A 20,691-nucleotide genomic window follows, 5' to 3' on the forward strand; every position below is an offset into this window, starting at 1 on the left:
CCACAGGAAACATTATTCGAGAACATTGACACCACCCATGACGAAGCAGCCATTTTGATTAGTAGTCCATCACCACAGTTGACATTCACTCCTTTCACCACTGACTCACAGTGGCAGCGGTTGTACCGCCGACAATATGCAGTGCAGTACCTCACTGAGCCTCCCTCACACAGCACCTTTCAGTGGTGCTGGAAAGTGGCCCTGGAGCTCAGGTCCTAACAGTACTGTAAGTATACTTTCTTGAACCACTGCAGTCTGTGATGCACATTGCAGTTCGGAATGGAATTCCAGCACTTTCGAATAATAAATCCTTACAGTGCAGAAAGACACTTTATGGCCCATCAAGTCTGCACTAACCCTCCAAAGAGCATCCCAGCTACCTCACCCTATCCTCGCATTCACCCTGGTTAATCCACATCACCGACACAAACCTGAGGTCAATTTAGCATGGCCAATCCACCTAACCTGCACATCTTTGGATTGTGGCAGGACACCGGAGCACCCGGAGGAAACCCACACATACACCAAGAATATGCAACTCCCACATAGACAGTCACCTGAAGTTGGAATTGAACCCCAGTCCGTGGTGTTGTGAGGCAGCAGTGCTGACCACAGTGCCAACCCTAACCTGCTTTCAGCCAGCAACAGTGAATGAGCAGCAATATATTTCCAAGTCATCAACTGGATGTTTGGCTTGGTCAAGGACTTGCAGATGGAGGTTTTTAGTTCATGTCAATGGAAACCCCAGGGTGTTGATAGTAGGAAGTGCAGCAACGGTAAAGTCATTGCGTCTCCAGCTATATGTTGGCATGGAAAGCGACCATGTGAGCTGGTACTGATCTGAATGAGTACCGTATATTTTGTCACACACTGCACCATGCTCATGAACACTGTTCCCTTTTTGCTGGTTAATACCAAGGAGGTCTGAAAGGATTGAGTGTTGCCAGATTAATAATAGCAAGAGCTATATCACCAAAGGACAGCATTGGAAGGGGTCTAAAGCCCCATTATTGCACATGGGTTGACCTAACAGTCTTGGCGGGAGGGGTAAAACATCTCCCAGAATGGCTTCAACTGCAGTTGATAAACCAGTGTTTCTGTCAATGCCACATCACTGGGTGGGAGTGGTTCGTGTCTAGGGTAGTCTTGCAGCAGAGGCTAGAATTTGAAAACTAGTGGACAGGCTTGGTGTCCATGGGTCCAATATCACTGAAGGATCGCCCATTACTTCTAACTGGACAAAAGCAACATTATTGGGCCTTTCACCTGTTTATATTTTGTTTCAAAGGAAACATTTTCTCCATTCTTCTCCCAGCTACACTTTATTCTTGGAGCAGAACCTTGGTATTTATTCCTCTTTTGGCTTGGGTGGGAGGTCAGTCCATGGCTGCCCATGACAGAGCTGTGTCTCATGCTCATTTGCAAGGCAGCATCTTTCTGGCAGCAAGAGATGGAGGGTATTGATTGTTCTGCCCTTGTGCCAGTGTGCTGCAGTCTGCTGAGCCACTTCCACCTGGCTCTCTGGCTGGCGAATGACCAAACACTCGCAACTACTGCAGAGAAATGGAAGTAGCTGGCAGTCTTGAGATTTGAGAGCTGCATCATTGGCCACATAGGTTCACTGAAAAACCCATTATGAATTAACACGTGTAAGCAGCAAAGAGGTGATTTCTGGGATGGTAGCACTGACGTATGAAGAGGCACTGGGTCAGTCAAGTCTATACTCACTGGACTTTGGAAGAATGAAGGGGGAATCCCATTAGAAAGCTATAAAATTCTAACAGTGCTGGACAGGGTAAACATGGCAGGGATGTACCTAATGACTGGTGATCCCAGTACAAGAAGTCAAAATCCATACGTACAGGGTAGGCCGTTTAGGACTGAAATGAGGCAAAATTCCTTCACCTGGAAAGTGCGATCCTGTGGAATTCTCTGCTGCAGAAAGCGATAGAGGCCAAAACATTGTATATATTCCAGAAGGCGTTGGACATAGTTCTGAGGAATAATGGAACCAAAGGGTACGGGGTGAAAGCAAGAACAGGATATTGAGTTGGATGATCAACCGTGATCATATTGAATGGCTGAGCAGACTCGAAGGGCCGAATGGCCTACTCCTGCTCCTAGTTTCTATGTTTCAGTCCCAACTAAAACAAACACTCACTACATGGAGAATGCACCATGTAAACTAAATGCGCTCTCAAGTTGTTTTCCGTCCCTCCATAGTATTGGCTTCAGTTAGTCAGGTCTCAAGTATTCTCTACCTAAAACTCTCTTGACTTCTCTTATGTTGCTCTTTAAACTAATGCCTTGGAATAAGGTGTCCTAATATCTCCTTACGTAGCTCCTTTTGTTTGGAGATGCTCCTCTGAAGCGCTTTGGGGCGATTTGCTATATTAACGGCCAATTTCACGCTGCACTCACTCTTAAACCGCCTGCTACATGAGAATGAGCTCATGTTATCACTGTCAGGAATCTGTGTGAATAACTATCATCCACATTTATAATTGGATACACAATCAGCATTAAATGCTGCAACTTGTCTTCATAATTGCGCTTTGAGTTTCCAGATGGTTTTTGTGTGTTTGGATTACAATGCTTGCCATGTTTGAAGAGGCAGATATGATTTAAAAGCTAATTGAGAGGACTATTTTTTATTTCTTGTATATGAAAAACCGCATCACGTTCCCCATCTAAATTGCGGTTAACAGAGTCTAGTGTCTGGGAGACGATAGGTTAAGATATAGTGCTTTGATTTGTTGTTACCGCTTTTGCAAATGGTACTTATTTCTTACACGAATGCTCACACATGATGGCCAAGCCCCTCACATCATCCTGGAGTCTCCTATTCTCTGTTCCCGAGGATACAGTCTTACAATACTGCCAGTCTAGTATGGCAACTTCATTCTTAACTCTTCCATGTTTCTTGTGAGCAACTTCACCAGAGATGCCAACCCTACAGAATTGTCCTGGAGGAAGCAAAGATCTCCAGGTCACCATTATGGATAATTCCAGCTGTATTTTAGGGTATCCAAAATAACTTTGTTTTACTTACATTGAATATGTTCATTTACTAGTTGGAGAACTTGCCTTTTGGTATAGTGCAAAACTTGAGCATCGCTGAAAAAAGTCATCTTTCGTCTTGTACTCGTCAGGACATTTCACAAAAATACAAATCCAAAGGGAGCACTAACATTTATACTGTATGTGAAGAGAGTGCTGATTAGTTGTCAAGTGGATTTTGATTGATAGAAGCATTTCCAAAGAGATTGCAAAAGGTTACTGATAGTTATTGCAAGTTTCTTTTTTCTAACTTAAACCAGGCAGGGTGCCTCTGATTGATTGGTAAATCATTACTCTGAGGAATGCATCGGAAAAGGGATATCACTTATTTTATTAAGTTAAAACACAATGCGGGTATGTGATCTTTCTGTCTGCCAAAGAATAGGGCCTTTTATTTTAAATATATGAAACTTCCAGGACATACAAATGTGCCACGGGGTACGCCTGATAATCTTAAATTGGTTGTCATCATAATTCTTGGTGCATTCGGGGTTATTTAGAAAATATTGACCACTTGCAGAATCACATCTAATGTTGGACACTGTTTTGGGTTGGTTGGGAGTGTGCCTGGTTGCTGCTGTCGCAAATTGCCAAAGGGACACGCAGTTTGTCATGATTCTCCCAGAGTTGTGTTTGTATGGCCGACATGCTGGAATCGCACTGGCACTAAAATTATATTTCGAAAGCAGTTTCTCATTCGAGGCATCTCGTAGGAATTCGCTTAAATTACTTCCAAACTCACCTCATGAAGAACATTGAGCATTTGTACAGAAAGGAGAATTCCAGCCTGAATCTGGGATATATATGAATCCCGGTAAAAAAAGAGGAACATCCATTGTCCAACGTTATAGAACGATGGGTTCTCCTTGGCAGTATATCAGACCGAAATTCTGTTGCTTCTCATCAATGAAATTGGGATCACACTCTGTACCATCCACTAAACTGTATTCAGGGGCAGACTCCCTCAATTTTAATCGAACAACTAAGTAAAGGCTCACTGGACAAACCAGCAGCGAGGTTGACTGCTTTTTCCTAACAGCGTTCTCTCATCTCTGAGCTGGCCCTTTTCACGTGAGCCTCTTTAATGTCAGATGGAATGTTTCTTGTTACCATTTCCACAGAGACCCCAGTGCACAGCAGTGATGCAGGATCATTAGTGTATCGTTGGCAGTTCACTGTCATTGATCCTAACCAGGCATACTTCTGACAAACTAGCATAAATTCTGAGTCACTCCTGATCAGGGCACAGCCCTACACACCGATGCAGACTCGCAATATCTCATGACCTCTGGTCTCGAGCTGCCCCTGCCCCACATTCTCCACCACTGGCCATTTTCATTGCTTCCCTTTGTTTCTTTCTGTTGTTTGTGGAGATTGATCCCTCCCACTATCCTGGCTCCCTGAGATCCTATACCATTAGGAGCTCAGCCCTTCCAGTGAATGAGTGTACCAAGTAATTTCAAGCTGGAAGGGTGAGGGGAATGGCTCAGGAGCAGGGTACAGTGTGACATGCCCTTTGCTTCCCAATGTTTCAACCTTGACCAGGGAACGGTGGCTCATTTAGACCTTGACTGAGACTGGGTCACTGCCAGATCTCATTTCAGTGCTGCCCTGTGACAGCTGTTGGAGACCGGATATTTTCAGCCCATCTGTCTCGCTTGGACTAAGCTCAAGGTTGTGGGAATTCAAGAGAGTCTGTGGCTTAACGCACTATCCGACTTCACTATGCCAAAAAACCAGGAGAGTTGGACTCCTGATTGATGGGTGTCACCATAAATGGGTATAAATTACAATCTTTCCAGTTTTATTCTACCAGGGCTCACATCAATAAAGGGTAACAGAGGCATTTGTGTAACCAGTAATGTGACAGTCTGTTGGGGTGGACGCTGACTTTGTGTAATGGTAGAAGCATTTCAGAACTTGGTTCAAACTTGAGTGTTTGCGTCCGTCCACATCTACAATGTCACCTTCTTACACTGTTAAGGGAGTGCTGCTTCTTGCCGCAAATGCTTTGTATCAGCTGCGTCTCATTCAAAGGCGTTCTCACCTCGGAGTCAGAAAAGTTTGTGGGTTTAAGCTCTATTTCAGAGACTTGAGACACAATTCAGACTGAAGTTCCCAGTTCAGCACTGAGGGAGTGCTGCACTGTCGACTTGGCTTTTTCAGGAGTGACATTGACGGTACCTGTCCTCTCAGGGTATTTCTATAAGAAGAACCCCATAGCGTCTTTGACAATGTGTAATCTCTGACCGCGATCACAAAAATGTAAAAAAAACGTAATCTGTGTATTATTAGATTACTAGCTGCGGGATCTTGCTGTGCACTTGCTGGCTGACACATTTTGTACAATGAAACAGTGGCAACGCCTCAAATCACCGAGTGGGCCTCTGATGTCCGGGGGCTGTGAATTTGTTTTTCCCAGCAGCCATCTGTTGGGTGCCATCTTGGTGGACTCTGTGTCAAGCATGGTCTCCACAGCCCCACTGCACTTTCTGCCAGTGATGGCAGTTCCAGGAGATGGTGCAGGATTCACAGGCTCCGACTTCTCTGCATCATTTCTGAGGCAGACTTGCTTTCTCATTCTCTCCACTCTTTTCCAAAGCCTCTCCAATCAGTCAGCCTCCAGAAGTCCCAGGACTCTTGTGGTGCTGTGGTAGTGTCCTTATCTGAGCCAAGAGGTCTGGGTTCAAGTCTGCCTGCTCCTGAGATGTGTAATAACGAGATATTTAAAAATAAATCTCCAGTCATCCACAACGATCTCCCAGTTTGCAGTGTCAATGACCACCATCTTCATTCCTTGCTTGCAGGTGTCCATGCAGCAAAAGTGTGAGCATCCAGCAGCTAATGAAAGGTGCTACATAAATGCATTTTCCTTTTGAAGTGGCTTACATACAGTTTCCAAAGAGGAGCCTTCAGGAATAGTGATTGCAGCGAATTGCTTGATTTTAAAAGCACTGTGATATCAAAACTAATTACTGAATTTCTCTAGCTATGTGTGAAGAAAGAAACTCTCATTTGCCTAGATTAATAACATATCCAGAAATAATTTGTAACAAAGAAGGACTGGTGCCAAATATGATTATCTTCCAGCTGTGGTGAATCATGTTTCTTTTTAGATTATGGAAACACAAATTTCACAGGATTCAGCAATTCAGCTATCAATCTTTAAACGCTAAATAACACTGAACTAATTCAGGGCTTTAATGAATTGTATTGTATGACAACTACCCAGTCGTGCATAATGAGCAGGCATTTTGCAGCCTTGGGACTTAATAGAGTCGGTTAGTGGCATTTTCACATTGTCCTGCATGGTTTTACTGTTTCAGTGAAGTAGTTGAGTAGATTATTAAATATCTTGTCTTACCCAAACGTTACTGAGGCCAAATTCAGCAAAGTTACAAGTAACAAGGAATTAATGAGGTTGCCCTAATACCATCAGTTTCCTTTCTTGAAGATGTACTCACCCCACAATCATTGCTGAGCACTCCTTAACCAATTGAGGTTTGGTAAAGCAGCATGGTGGCACTGCAGACGGTGGGATCCGACGCAATTGCTGCCAGGATTTGTTGCAGTGCTTATCTGGCACCTCGGTGAATCTCTACACGATGGAGATGAAATGCCTGACTCCCTCTGCATGTAAGCCCATTGAGATTTCAGCCATTGGCCAAAGGGTTCAGAAAAGATTTAGAAGGATGTTGCCAGGGTTGGAGGATTTGAGCTATAGGGAGAGGCTGAACAGGCTGGGGCTGTTTTCCCTGGAGCATCAGAGGCTGAGGGGTGACCTTATAGTGGTTTACAAAATTATGAGGGGCATGGGTAGGGTAAATAGGCAAAGTCTTTTCCCTGGTGTCGGGGAGTCCAGAACTAGAGGGCATAGGTTTAGGCTGAAAGGGGAAGGATATAAAAGGGACCTAAGGGGCAACTTTTTCACACAGTGGGTAGTATTGGTATGGAATGAGCAGCCAGAGGAAGTGGTGGAGGCTGGTACAATTGCAACATTGAAGAGGCATTTGGATGGGTATATGAAAAGGAAGGGTTTGGAGGGATATGGGCTGGGTGCTGGCAGGTGGGACTAGATTGGGTTGGGATATCTGGTCGGCATGGACGGGTTGGACCAAAGAGTCTGTTTCTGTGCTATATGTCTCTGACTCTAAATGGGACTAGGGAGGTAGAAGAGATGTGGTGCACTGGTAATGTCACTTCACTTGTAATCCAGAGGCCCTGGCTAAGACTGGGTGCTAAACATTTCCTGCATTGTAAAGGAAGGAAACAAGGGGAGGAGGGGGACGGTTACCGGTGTTGATTAAGAAGAACACAGCAGGGCTGGAGAAAGAGGACATCTCAAATGGTTCAAAGACAGAATCAATTTGGCTTGAACCAAGGGGAAGAAAGGATACAAATATATTTGTAGTGTAGTTTATAGACCAATTAGTGAAAAGTATATAAAGAAAAAAATCTGCAGGGTAAATAAAGAGAAATGCCAACATTATTGAGTGATTATAATGGGGGCCTTCAATTACCCGAATGGAGACTGGAAGTGTAAAGGGCTGTAGAAACAAATGTTCCGAGATTGTATTTGGGAGAGTTTCTTGCAGAATCTGTATCCAGTCCAACAAGAAGGTTGGCACTGTTGGATCTCACCCTTGGACATGAAGTGAACCAAATGAATTAAATGTCAGTGGGGGAACAATTAGGAGACAATGATCATTGTAGCATAAGGTTCAGGATGGTGATGGAGAATGACGTGCAACAATCCAAAGGAAACTAACCGATTTGCCAGAGAGCTGACTTCAGTAGAGCAAGAATAGAGGTGGTTACAATTGACTGGAACAAGAACTGATTAGGAAAAGCAGTAAATATCAAAGCGTGGATGGTCTGGGTACAGTGAGGCATATTGGCTCAAAAGGGAAAGGTAGGACAAAGAAAGGTAGAAATTAAGACAAAAGACAAAACTGTGTTTAAGACAGGTAGGAGGTGGAAAATACAATTGAGAATCGAGAGGAATACCAAAGGTTTAAGGAGAAGTGAAAAGGCATATTAGAAAAGCAAAAAGGAATTGTAGAAAAGACTGGCAGGCAACAGAAAGAGTCTTCCATAGGATATCAATAGTAAAAGGCTGGTGAAAAGAAGTGTTTGGAGACCACAAAGGGGATTTTACACATGGCTGAAGTGTTAAATGAATACTTTGCATCTGTCTTCACAAAAGAGGGAGGTCATGGTGACAGAGGAGGGATCTCTTTCACTAGAAGAGTTCAAAACTGAAAAGGAAGAAGACAGACTGTTAGTACTCAAAGTTTGCTCAGGCCGAGGACCCTAACCCCAACCCTAACCCTATGCCAAGAATTTTGGAGGAAGAAACAATGGAAATTACAGAGGCACTGGCCACTCTTTCAATCTTTCCCGGACGCGGGAGAATTACCAGACAACTGAAAAATTGCAAATATTTGACCAGGTTGACGCTGAAAGGATGTTTCCTCTCCTGGGAGAATCTCGAAATAGAGGTCCCAGTTTAAAAACAGGAGGTTGTCCACAGACCCCACCACCAAGGATATATTTCCCTCCCCTCCCCTATCAGCGGTACGGAAAGACCACTCCCTCTGCGACTCCCTCGTCAAGTCCACACCCCCCACCAACCCAAACTCCACTCCCGGCACCTTCCCCTGCAACCACAAGAAATGCAAAACTTGTGCCCACACCTCCCCCCTCACTTCCCTCCAAGGCCCCAAGGGATCCTTCCATATCCGTCATAAATTCACCTGCACCTCACACACATCATTTACTGCATCTGCTGCACCCGATGTGGCCTCCTCTATATTGGGGAAACAGGTCGCCTACCTGTGGAACGTTTCAGAGAACACCTCTGGGACACCCGGACCAACCAACCCAACCACCCTGTGGCTGAACACTTTAACTCCCCCTCCCACTCCACCAAGGACATGCAGGTCCTTGGCCTCCTCCATCGCCAGACCATAGCAACACGACGGTTGGAGGAAGAGCACCTCATCTTCCGCCTAGGAACCCTCCAACCACAAGGGATGAATGCAGATTTCTCCAGCTTCCTCAGTTCCCCTCCCCCCACCTTATCTCAGTCCCAACCCTCGGACTCAGCACCACCTTCTTGATCTGCAATCTTCTTCCTGACCTCTTCGACCCCACCCCCTCTCCGGCCTATCACCCTCACCATAACCTCCTTCCACCTATCGCATTCCCAACGCCCCTCCCCCAAGTCTCTCCTCCCTACCTTTCATCTTAGCCTGCTTGGCACACCTTCCTCATTCCTGAAGAAGGGCTCATGCCCGAAACGTCGATTCTCCTGCTCCTTGGATGCTGCCTGACCTGCTGCGCTTTTCCAGCAACACATTTTTCAGCTCTGATCTCCAGCATCTGCAGTCCTCACTTTCTCCTAGTTGTCAATTTAAGACAGAGATGAGGAAACATTCTTTTCTTGCAGAATGTTTGGAATTCCCTTCATCAAGAGGCAGTGGATGCAGTATCTGGAAATGTCTTTCGAGCAAGGGTGGATAGATTCTTGATTACCAACTGTTGAAAGATTATCGGGGGGATGCGGGAGTGTAGGGTTGAGGTTAATATCAGTTCAGCCATGATTTTATTGAACAGCAGGGGCAGGCCTGAAGGGCTGAATGGCCTACTCTTTCTTTCTTGTGCACATTACGACCTGAGTCAGGGAAGGTTGGAAGGAAAAGCCCATCAATTACAGACCAGTCAGTTTAACTCCAGTGGGTGGGAAAGCTTACATAAACACTTATATGGCTGGAAAAGGTGGGTTGATTAGGAAGAATCATCATGGATTTCAAAAGAGAAAATAGTGTACATCTAACTTGCTGGAGTTCTTTAAAGAGTTAACCGAGATATTGACTCTAATTCTGTTGCCGTGGTATATGTCGATATCCAGAAGTCGATTCAATGCCACACAACAGATTTGTGAAGACTGTTATAGATCGTGGTAGAAAAGGGACAGTAGCAACGTTGACACAAAATTGGGTGAGTGACAGGAAATGGAGAGTAGCGCTCATAGGGTATTTTTCAGACTTTGTCGTGGATTTCTCCAGGGGTCAGTATCTGGAACCTTGTTTTACTTGATTTATTAATAATCTGGATTTTGGTCTGCAGAGGACAATTTCAAAGTCTGCGGATGACTCTAAACTTGGAAGAAGTTTTACTGTGAGGATTTGATTCGTGCACAGGATGTGGTTGTCGCTGGCAGGAGCCCTATTTATTGCCCACCCCTAATTGCCCCGAGGGCAGTTAAGAGTCCACCCATATTATTTGGGTCTGGAGACACATGTAGGCCAGACCAGGGTAAGGATGGCAGATTCCTTCCCTAGAGAATATTAGTCAACCGGGTGACTTTTTCCCAACAATCAACAATGGTTTCGTGGTCACCGTTAAAGTGTTGAATTCCAGATGTTTAATCCACCATCTGCCGTGATAGGGATCAAGAGTCTAGATTAGAGTGGCGCTGGAAAAGCGCAGCATCCGAGGAGCAGGAAAATCGACGTTTCGGGCAAAAGCCCTTCATCAAGAACCTGGGTCTCAGGAACATTTAGTTGGATCTCTCGAATAATAGTGTTGCAATAATACCACTGATTTGACACCTCCCGCTTGAGGATAGTGGAGAAAGGACATTAACAGGTCTGAGGGTTGGGCAGACAGGCGGCAGTTGGTTGCCAAGTGATGCACTTTGTTTGGAAGAACATTGAAAGACAATATGAAACAAAGAGTACAATTCTAAAGGGGTGCTGGAGCAGAAGGACCTGGAATTTTATGTGCACAGATCGTTGAAGGTGTCAAGGCAGATGGAAAGACCAATGAAAATACAGTATCCTCCCCTTTAGTGATAGGGCTAAAGTGAGGACTGCAGATGTTGGAGATCAGAGTCAAAAACTGTCAAAAAGCACCTGTTGTGCTTTTCAAATGCTACACTTTTTGACTTTAGTAACAGGGATGTAGAGTACAGAGCAAAGAAGTGATGTTGAACCTGGATAAGACACTCTTTAACCTCAGCTGGAGCACTGTCTACAGTTGTGGGTTCCACATTATCGGAAAGATGTGGAAGTGTTGGAGAGCGGTTTGCAAAAAGGATTCCAGAGATGAGAAACTTAACCCATCCCTAACTTCAGTGATAAGCATAGATTGAAGAAGTTCTCCTTTTGAGGGAAGGAAGCGAGCAGGAGATTTGATAGAGGCTTTCAAAATCCTGAACGGGCTGGATTGAGAGGAGATATGGGAGAAGCTGTTCCCACATGTGACTGGAACAAGAGCGAGAGGGCGTAGATTTAAAATGATTCTTCAAAAGAAGCAAATGGGAAGTGAGAAAAACCCTGCTCACACAGTGAATAGTTAGGGCATGGAATGCACTGCCTGGAATTGTGGTGAAAGCCGGTTCAATTGACATATTCAAGACAGTCTTGGATGATTATTTAAGGAGAAATAATTTATAACAGTATAGGTAAAAAGCAGCCAATTGGCAGTATGCAATGATGATCATTTGAAGAGCCAGGGTAGATACCCTGGGTTGAATGGCCTCCTCCTGCACCGTAATATTTCTGTGTTTCTGTGATTGTTGTAAAAGTCCATTTGGTTCACTAATGTCCTTCAGGGAGGGAGATCTGCTGTCCCTACCCGGTCTGGCCTGTATTGATTTCAGAGCCACATCAGTGTGGCTGACTCTTCGCCCCTGGCAATGGTCCAGCAAGCAACTCCGTTCAGGGGAGATTAGGGAAAACATTCTCCCTGTGCTTGCTACTCCTCTCTCTCGCTCAGGAATCCACGCTGGGGGGAGATGTTTGTGCTGATATTAATGGGCTGCCTACTGATAGGCTTTGAAGACCTGGCGGTCTTTAGCCTCTGGGCTCCAGTGCTGATCGTAAAGGGACCATATGTCAGAGTGCCAGCAGCAAGAGATTCCTGCAAGCAGAGTCAACGTGGCAAGAGACTGCACACTGCCTAATGAGGCTATAGCCCCGGGCCGTAGAACAGCATATGCCAATGTGTGTATATCACTGAGTGAGTGAGTGCAGGGAGATGTGAAAATGAGCAAAGAATAGTAGCAGATATGAGCTTATGGGTGATCTCTAATCTCACTCCTCACCATCCCTCTATGACATTCAGTCCTGAATGACAACAGCAGCAATTGCATTTAAATAGCAGCTTTAATGCGAGGAAACATGCCTTGGCGGAGTGTCATCAGACAATATTTAACACACTGAGCTGTGTAAGAAGCTACTAAGGTAGCGTTGGCCAAAGCATAAGGGAAAGGCAGAAGGAGGAAATTGCAGAGCATCATTGAGGCTCCATAACAAAATCTGGCATCCATGTAGTCCCTTTAATGCAGAGACGGTGTCTGGAAACATAACTGAATTGCATCGGTATTTGCTCTGGCCACTCAGCAAATGTTCACCACTGGAGCTCTCTCGTCCCTGCGGGTCAGCTGAACGGAGTAATATGCAGTACCAGTGCCCTGCCAGCACTGGTCACTGTTTTGAGGGAGACGTGCTCCATTGTCCTGTTAGTTCTGATCTGATTATCAGTAAAGCAGTGCGTTCCAATGCTCAGTCACCCCAGTGTTCAAGTGTCACAGCACATTGTGGAATTTGAAGCTTGATTTGTAGTCAACTGATCCTCTGTGTTCCAGCAACCTGTTATTATGAGTTGATAAGGAGGGAATGAATGGTTTCTCAGTTAGCAATGCCCTGAGAAGTTATGAAAGGGAGAAAATGAATAACATTAGAAAAACACTTCAGAGAAAGTTTAAAGCAGGGATTGATGTATGTTTTGCATGTCAGATTAGCAGGTCATTCATTGTGCTGCGGTTCATGGGATCACAATGCTTACATAACAACAGCTACTGTGTGTGAACAATAATGCATCATGTTTGCAGCGTGCTTCGAGATGTTTCCACGGTGCTATTAGGTTGCTATACAAAGGCAGTCATTCCTCCTTTGAAAACCATTCCTATCACGAGTTCACAATTAATCTAAAATGCCACTTATGCTGCACATTAATAATCTGACTAACACTTGCAGTTCTGATGTATTATTTATGGAATAAACAACAGCCCATGTGTGACTGAAGCCGGGTGATTAATTCACTCCGTTCCATTCGATGAGGCAGTATGAGCAAGGCCATAGACCCTGGCTTTACCGAGAGTCGAATTGGTTCATTTTCATTAATCATATCAGGCGAATATTGAAATGACTTTTGCCTGACATTTATTTCAATGGCCTGCAATAGAAACACTGAAGAAGAAGGAAGAACTTCAAAGATCCATGTCTGCCGGCCTGTTCCACTATAATGGTGGCAGGAATGCAGCAGGAACAAATCCAACCAAGACTGGAAGCAAGAGACATTACAGGTCTTCCCTTCACTTGAAATTTGCCACCGTGATAGGGTCACCGCTGGTGGGAGGGACTGAGTGGGGCCTTGGGTGGGGGCAGGGAAACAAAGCTTCTGGGAGATTACAATGACTGAGGAGGACTTTACAATTAGGGAACCTGGGGACGCTCTGACCAATCTCCAAGCATTACACATCCAAAACTAGCAAACAGAGATCTCGCGGTCCATGAAAGTATGCCTCTGCAGTGCTGCTTTGTCACTGTGTTCAGTATGACCTGCAGGAAGGTAGCAGTTGCCAGTATAACTTGGGGTCAGTCTTGTGGAGTTCCTTTGTAAGTAGCCTTCTCCCTTAAGGACCAACGCTTCCATCATAACATCATCTCGATTCTGCCTCTAATGAAGGTTACAAACCAGTAGTTTCAGGGGCTAAAGGGACTCCACAGAATCAAACATCACAGAAGGAAGTTGTTCAGCCCATAATGTCTGTATTTGCTCTTTGTTGAAGCTGTCCAATTAACCCCATATCCCAGCTCTGTCCCTTTTTAACTCCGCTTTATTTCTTTTACAAGTGTTTATCCACTTTGCTTTTTCAAGTTATCATTGAGTCTGCTTCAGTCTCCTGGCCAAGAAGTACATTAAAGATTAAATCTGCTAATCAAAGCTCCGCTGCATTTATACAGAGCCTTTTACAAACTCAGAGACATCTTAAGTCACTTTCTGAATCAACTACATCCCCCTGAAGTGATTTGTTTTCCTTTGGCAGTTGCTCAGGATGGTGGATGACTTGCTTTGGTGGATTTGGAGTTGGTGGGTTCTGAATTGGCTAATGGCCCATTGGCTAATAGACCATCCTGGTGGCGATTGGAGGGGCGGGGTTCAAGGAGGACCAATTCCAATACCGAACAACCCAGATGGCCTCCTTCTTCAAAGACCGCAACTTCCCCTCAGACGTGGTTGACGATGCTCTCCACCGCATCTCCTCCACTTCCCACTCCTCCGCCCTTGAACCCCGCCCCTCCAATCGCCACCAGGACAGAACCCCACTGGTCCTCACCTACCACCCCACCAACCTCCAGATACATTGTATCATCCTTCGTCATTTCCACCACCTCCAAACAGACCTCACCACCGAGGATATATTTCCCTCCCCACCCCTATCAGCATCCACACCCCCCACCAACCCAACCTCCACTCCCGGCACCTTCCCCTGTAACCGCAAGAAACGCAAAACTTTCTTAGCTAAGCAGGCTAAGATAAAAGGTAGGGAGGAGGGACGCAAAAGTCCCTCCTCCCTACCTTTTATCTTAGCCTGCTTAGCACACCCTCCTCATTCCTGAAGAAGGCCTTATGTCCGAAACGTCGATTCTCCTGTTCCTTTGCTGCCTGACCTGCTGCACTTTTCCAGCAACACATTTTTAAGCTCTGATCTCCAGCATCTGTGGTCCTCACTTTCTCCTTTTTCATGCTAAATTGCTCATAGTGTTAGGTGAATTAGTCAGAGGGAAAAAGGTCTGGGTGGGTTACTCTTCAGAGGGTCAGTGTGGACTTGTTGGGCCGAAGGGCCTGTTTCCACACTATAGGGAATCTAAACAGTTGTAAGAACTGGAAATGAAAATGAATTGAGACAGTGATTCTGGCCCTCAGAGCTGATCAATATTTATTATGTATTCACACTTTTCCTATTTAGTATTTAAACATAAATGTTTAAAGTTCACTGCAAAATCAATACCTAACTTGTTTCATTTACTTGCTATTTTAAAGGAAACTTCCACCTTTGCTAAGATACCGTTTATATGATTTTTTTATATCAGTAGTTGAGGTGTTTGCTACTAAGGTTGCACAGTTGAAAACATTATTGCGTTGTCTGTGACTGTTTGAGTGAATGCACTGGATAGGTTTTCTCTGGGTAGGTTATTACAGAGAGTCAGAGTCGAAAAGGGTGAAAAAGCACAGCAAGTCAGGCAGCATACGAGGAGCTGGAGAGTCGACGTTTTGGGCGTAAGCCCTTTTCCTGAAGGGCTTGTGCCCGAAACGTCAAACCTGCTGCCTGACCTGCTGTGCTTTTCCAGCGCCACCCTTTTCGACTCTGACTCTCCAGCATCTGCAGCCCTCACTTTCTCCTATTACAGAAAGTCCTCATTTAATATTGCCTTTTAAAACATGATTTCGCTTGAATGTTGTTTTCACGTTAGGCCTGTTTGTTTGCATGACATTACAATTTCCAGTTTTACGTAGTCTGTTGTGCGTGACTGGTGTCATGACCAGATTGGCGCCGTGAGAATTCAGAGTTTTTCTCAAGAGCCAGCAAATGACCAAAGCCTGTGAATTTTTAAAGGTGAATTTGTATAGCAGGCAAGGAAGCTGGAGTAATGTGAGACCAGCAAAGGAGAGTGAAAAAGGGGAGACTATGGGCAACGAGAGAGCAAAACAAAGACAGAAAAATAAAAGAGAAGCAGAATGGGGAAGGAGAGACAGACCAAGAGAAAAAGGAGAAATGAGGAGGCAGAAGCAATGAGAAAAGAGACTTTGGTAAAGGGGAGTGGAGAGACAGAGAGAGAGAGAGAGAGAGAGAGAGAGACGCATGTTAAAGTTTATAAATTTGTTAATGTGAACTTATACAGTATTACAGTTAATGTTCAATGATCTATAGAGCAACCTCAATTATCCAAGCGACACGGGCGGGGAGTATTTTGTTCAGATAATCGACTGTTCGGATAACACAGTTTACCCAATCATCGGGACCTTGAGATCTTGTGTGGATAATCTGAAATTCGGATAATCGATGTTTGGATAATTGAGGTTGTACTGTATTTTGGTTTGCAAATTATTTCAGCAAGGATTGCTCGGTGCTGTACATATATGGTACATTTTTTCAACTTGTTTTGTTCTCAGGCAGTAAAATGTCAAAAAGAACTTAACTCTGGATTTAGTATTGATTATTATGGGGACACATGATTTACTTTAAGGTTTTTCACTCATCTGGACAGGTACACGAATAGGAAGGGTTTAGAGGGATATGGGCCGAATGTTGGCAAATGGGACGAGATTAATTTCGGATATCTGGTCAGAGTTGGACCAAAGGGTCGGTTTCCATGCTGTACATCTCTACGACCCTAAGGAGCAATTTGCAGGAGTGCAAGCACATCTTTACTGCACAGGATTTATTGCGCTCTCTTAACTTGTAGATTGCGGATGTTATTCAAACAAAACCCGGCAAGTGGAAAACTGGAATCAGATAAGCTGTATGCCCTTCCCAAATATTACTTCCTATTAAAGATGGAAGGTGACCTTTACCTAATTTTAAGATTCAGAATGGGATCCATTAGTGCACACTGAAATAAGGTTTCTGCTGTTAGAAACTGCTGAGCACAAATATGAAATACTAATGAATTCAAAAAAGAATTTAGCAGAATTTTCTTTTGCTCAGAGAGTGGTTAGAATGTGGAAACTTTTATCACGTGGAGTGGTTGAGGTGAAAAGCATACATACAATTCAAGGTAAGCTAGATGGGTATATGAGGGAGAAAGAATTGGAAGAGGAATTTCATTGAATCATCGAATCCCTACAGTGCAGAATGAGACCATTTGGCCCATCGATTCCACACCGACCCTCCAGACCATACCCCTTCCACATCCACCTCACTCCCCTAACCCCGAATTGGGTTTTTTTTAACCATGGCTGACCTACCTAACCTGCACATAATCGACACTACGGGGCAATTTTTAGTATGGCCAATTTACCTAACCTTCACATCTCCAGACTATTGGAAGAAACTGGAGCACCCAGAGAAAACCCACAGGTTTCCCATGGAAACCCAAGGAATATTGATAAAGTGAGGTGAAATGAAGTAGAAGGAGGATCATATGAAACACAATAGGATTGAATAGCGTGTCCCTGCATAATTCTGTATAAAATCCTGACAATTTATTGCTTCATGGAACAGGCTGACCCCCCCGCGATTAAAATCATTAATATAGTTGCATTCTTTTTATTTAATAAATGTTTTCAATTAATCTGTGGACCTGATTGATATAATTGTATTAAAACTGTGCAAGGAGAGCTGTGTTACCATTTCTAGACGATGGGAGTTTACGTGTAAGGGTAATGGCTGAACAAATCAAAAGTTGTAACTTTGAATCCTAGTTTAGCCAATTGCTTTATTGGCACCATGAAACTTTATGGTTCTCGACTCAACTGATGGCACCTTGCCACCTGTATCTGTGTTGTCTCCAGCCTCATATTGTGAGCAAATTTAGGGAGAGGTGACACATACTGCCTTGTTAATGTTGTGAGCATCCTAAGAGTGGAGAGGCAGCTGAGATAATCAAAACACTGGCAAATACATCTCACATTTACAGCATTCGTTTCAGGCCCCATGGAAAGCATGAATGGTTTGACACTGTCCCAGCCTCTGAGGTATTACAGCAGCAGGTTCTTGGATCGTAACCTTTCCCCATTGAACTTGTTACGGCCGTCCCAGGTTTTGGTGTGGCCTGGACCTTGGAATGTGCCAGATTGCAGTGCTGACAGCTCTTTGTGTTGGGATATCAACTAGTTTTGGGCAGATCAGAGCACCATTCACCTCCAGCAGCACGTAATGATTATCTGGTTGTGGGGCACATGGGAGCAGCTTTTAAAGCAGAGTCCTGCCTTGTGGAGCTGCCCAGGGAAGAATGCCTGGCCAAAAATCCTTGCCTTTCTGTTCAGTCCTCCTTAGCAAAGCTGCATTATAGAGTCATAGTCTTACGGCGTGGAAACAGACCCTTCGGTCTAACCAGTCCATTCCAAACATAATCCCATACTAAACTAGTCCCGCCTGCCTGTTGCTGGCCCATATCCCTCCAAACTCCTTCCTATTTATGTAATTATCCAAATGTCTTTTAAACGTTGTAATTGTACACACATCCACTACTTCCTCTGGAAGTCCATTCCACATGTAAACCACCCTCTGTGTAAAACAAAATTGCCCCTCATGTCTTTTTTAAATCCCCCTACTCTCACCTTAAAAACTTGCCCCCTGGTTTTGAAATCCCCCATCCTAGAGAAAAGACAGCTACCAATAACTCTGTCTGTACCTCTCATTATTTTATAAACTTCTATCAGTTTGCCTCCTATGCTCCAGTGAAAAAAGTCCCAGCCTATCCAGTCTTTCTTTATAACTCAAACCCTTCTGTACTCAGCAACATCCTGATCAATCTTTTCTGAGCCCTCTCCAGCTTAATAATCACCTTCCGATAACTGGGTGACAAGAACTGGACACAGTATTCCAGAAGAGGCCTCATTAATGTGGCCTCATTAGTGTGGGCAGACTGTTCCCCGCTGCAGCTACTTTGAGGGCAGTGTGCAGAGAGATGCTGGGCGTGCTGAAAGGAAGGAGTCTTCTCACCACCAGCCAAACGACATGACCCTGCTCGTTTCAAAGTTCTGGAGATGAGCGGTACCACCCCTCCATCAGGATCCAGTATCTCCATTTCCTGTTGGGCCTTTTAGGATGCTGCACGTGGTTCATTGACGGGGTTTGGAAAATTGCTGACGAGACCATTTCAGAGGGCAGTTAAGAGTTAGCACTTGTAGTGGATCTGGAGATACTTACGAGCCGGCATGGGTCAGAACGGCAGATTTAAGTCCCTGAAAGGTCACAGTGAACCGGACAGGTTTTCACAACAATATTTAATGCTCGATTTATGTAATTCAATTCCTAAAATATTGCAATTTTGTTTGAACTGGTTGAGTGCGAGGTTTCTGGATTATTAGAGCAATAAAATTCCTGCTACGTTCCTGTACCATGTAAACAAGGATAAAGAGTCAGTGTGGATTGGGTGGAAATAAGGGACTAATTCCATGTTAGGGACCATCAGACTTTTGAGATGCAGCTGATACCTCCCAGTTCGAAATTGCCAAACATTAAAGTGCACCATCCAGAGGGGATTCATGCTGTCCTTGCAAAAGCATTTCTATTTGCACACTGCAAGTCACAAGTCAACAAGTAACTTACATACATAGCCTCAGGTGATCAGAAGACAATTATACCTGAGTGGTATTAACACAGCTCCCTTCGCACTGCTGCACTCAGTAATTTCTGGAGGCCCATTTTCCAAACAGTTGTCGACACTGCTTTCCAATCTGATTCAATAACCTTGTCTTCAATCCAGTCCTAATTGGGAACAGTTGACCCTATAGTTTAAATTCCAAGTGATATATATGTGTCTGTGTTTCAACTGCAAATAAAAAAAATTGATTTGTATCTGCAGTTGATCAGTGTCGGGTGACTGTGCTGATCCTCAGCTTCCTGAACCCAGTTTTATTTTTCCATCTGGGTTATTGTTTAAATACTTCTTAATTTTTATTTTCTTTTATTCTTTTCGTGGGGTGTGGGCAAATCCAGCCTTTGCTACCCATCCTGAATTGCTCTTGAAGTGAGTGGATTGCTCAGGGCTGTTAAAGAAATTACTGTGGGTCTGGACACAAATGTGGGCCAGATCGGGTAAGGACGGCAGATTTCTTTCCGTGAAGGACATCTGTGAAAGCTGTGTTTTTTTTTCCCAAATCAACCTGTTATTACACACCACTGGAGCAGGTGGGTCTTGAACCCTGGCCTCCTGATCTAGGGGTGGGAACACTACCACTGTACCACAAGAGGAACCTCCATTGGATTTTCTATTTACCTGTTTTTTCTAATCAGCCTGTTCAGAGATGTTTCTACACGCCTCTTGAACAGATGGGACTTGATCCTGGGCCTACCAGACCAAGGGTTGGGGCACCACAGAAGGGACCTCCAGCTGGATTTTTGCAATGGTGGTTTCATGATGACCACAATTAAGAGCAGCTTAATATTCCAGATTTATCAAATGAATTCCAATTCCACCAGTTTCTGTGATAAAGCAGTTTCTCCAGACCATTAGCACAGGCCTCTATTTTACTCATACTATCATTACACCTTGGCCATCAGCTCCCTTCGAAGTAGTCATTGCACTGTCTTATTACCGTTAGCACCGTGTGTAACACCAAGAGATGGTCAACAACTTAAAACCACAGTGTTAGACGCAGCTAAACTGATTTTTTTTAGGTGCAGATTCATTTCGATTTGTGTAAAGCTGTCGATTTTCCACAGCTCAGAAAGGGATATGGCGAATGTCAGTTCACTTTATGATTAAGATTGTGCACTGAGTGAACTTTGCATCCATGAGGTTAAAGCATCAATTCATTTTGTCATGTGTTCCCAAAGCAATCAATAGTGTAATTTTGCTATGATAATTGATTGATCAAAACCAAATT

General features: G+C 44.3%; 1 protein-coding gene across 4 annotated transcripts in view; it reads left to right on the forward strand.

The window, feature by feature from the left end:
• LOC140481932 (receptor tyrosine-protein kinase erbB-4-like) overlaps positions 1-20,691 on the forward strand; it is a 1,043,042-nt gene that overhangs the window by 366,720 nt on the left and 655,631 nt on the right. The window lies entirely within an intron of this gene.

This window comes from Chiloscyllium punctatum, chromosome 10, assembly GCF_047496795.1.
Source record: "Chiloscyllium punctatum isolate Juve2018m chromosome 10, sChiPun1.3, whole genome shotgun sequence".
In the NCBI taxonomy this organism is placed as follows: domain Eukaryota; kingdom Metazoa; phylum Chordata; class Chondrichthyes; order Orectolobiformes; family Hemiscylliidae; genus Chiloscyllium; species Chiloscyllium punctatum.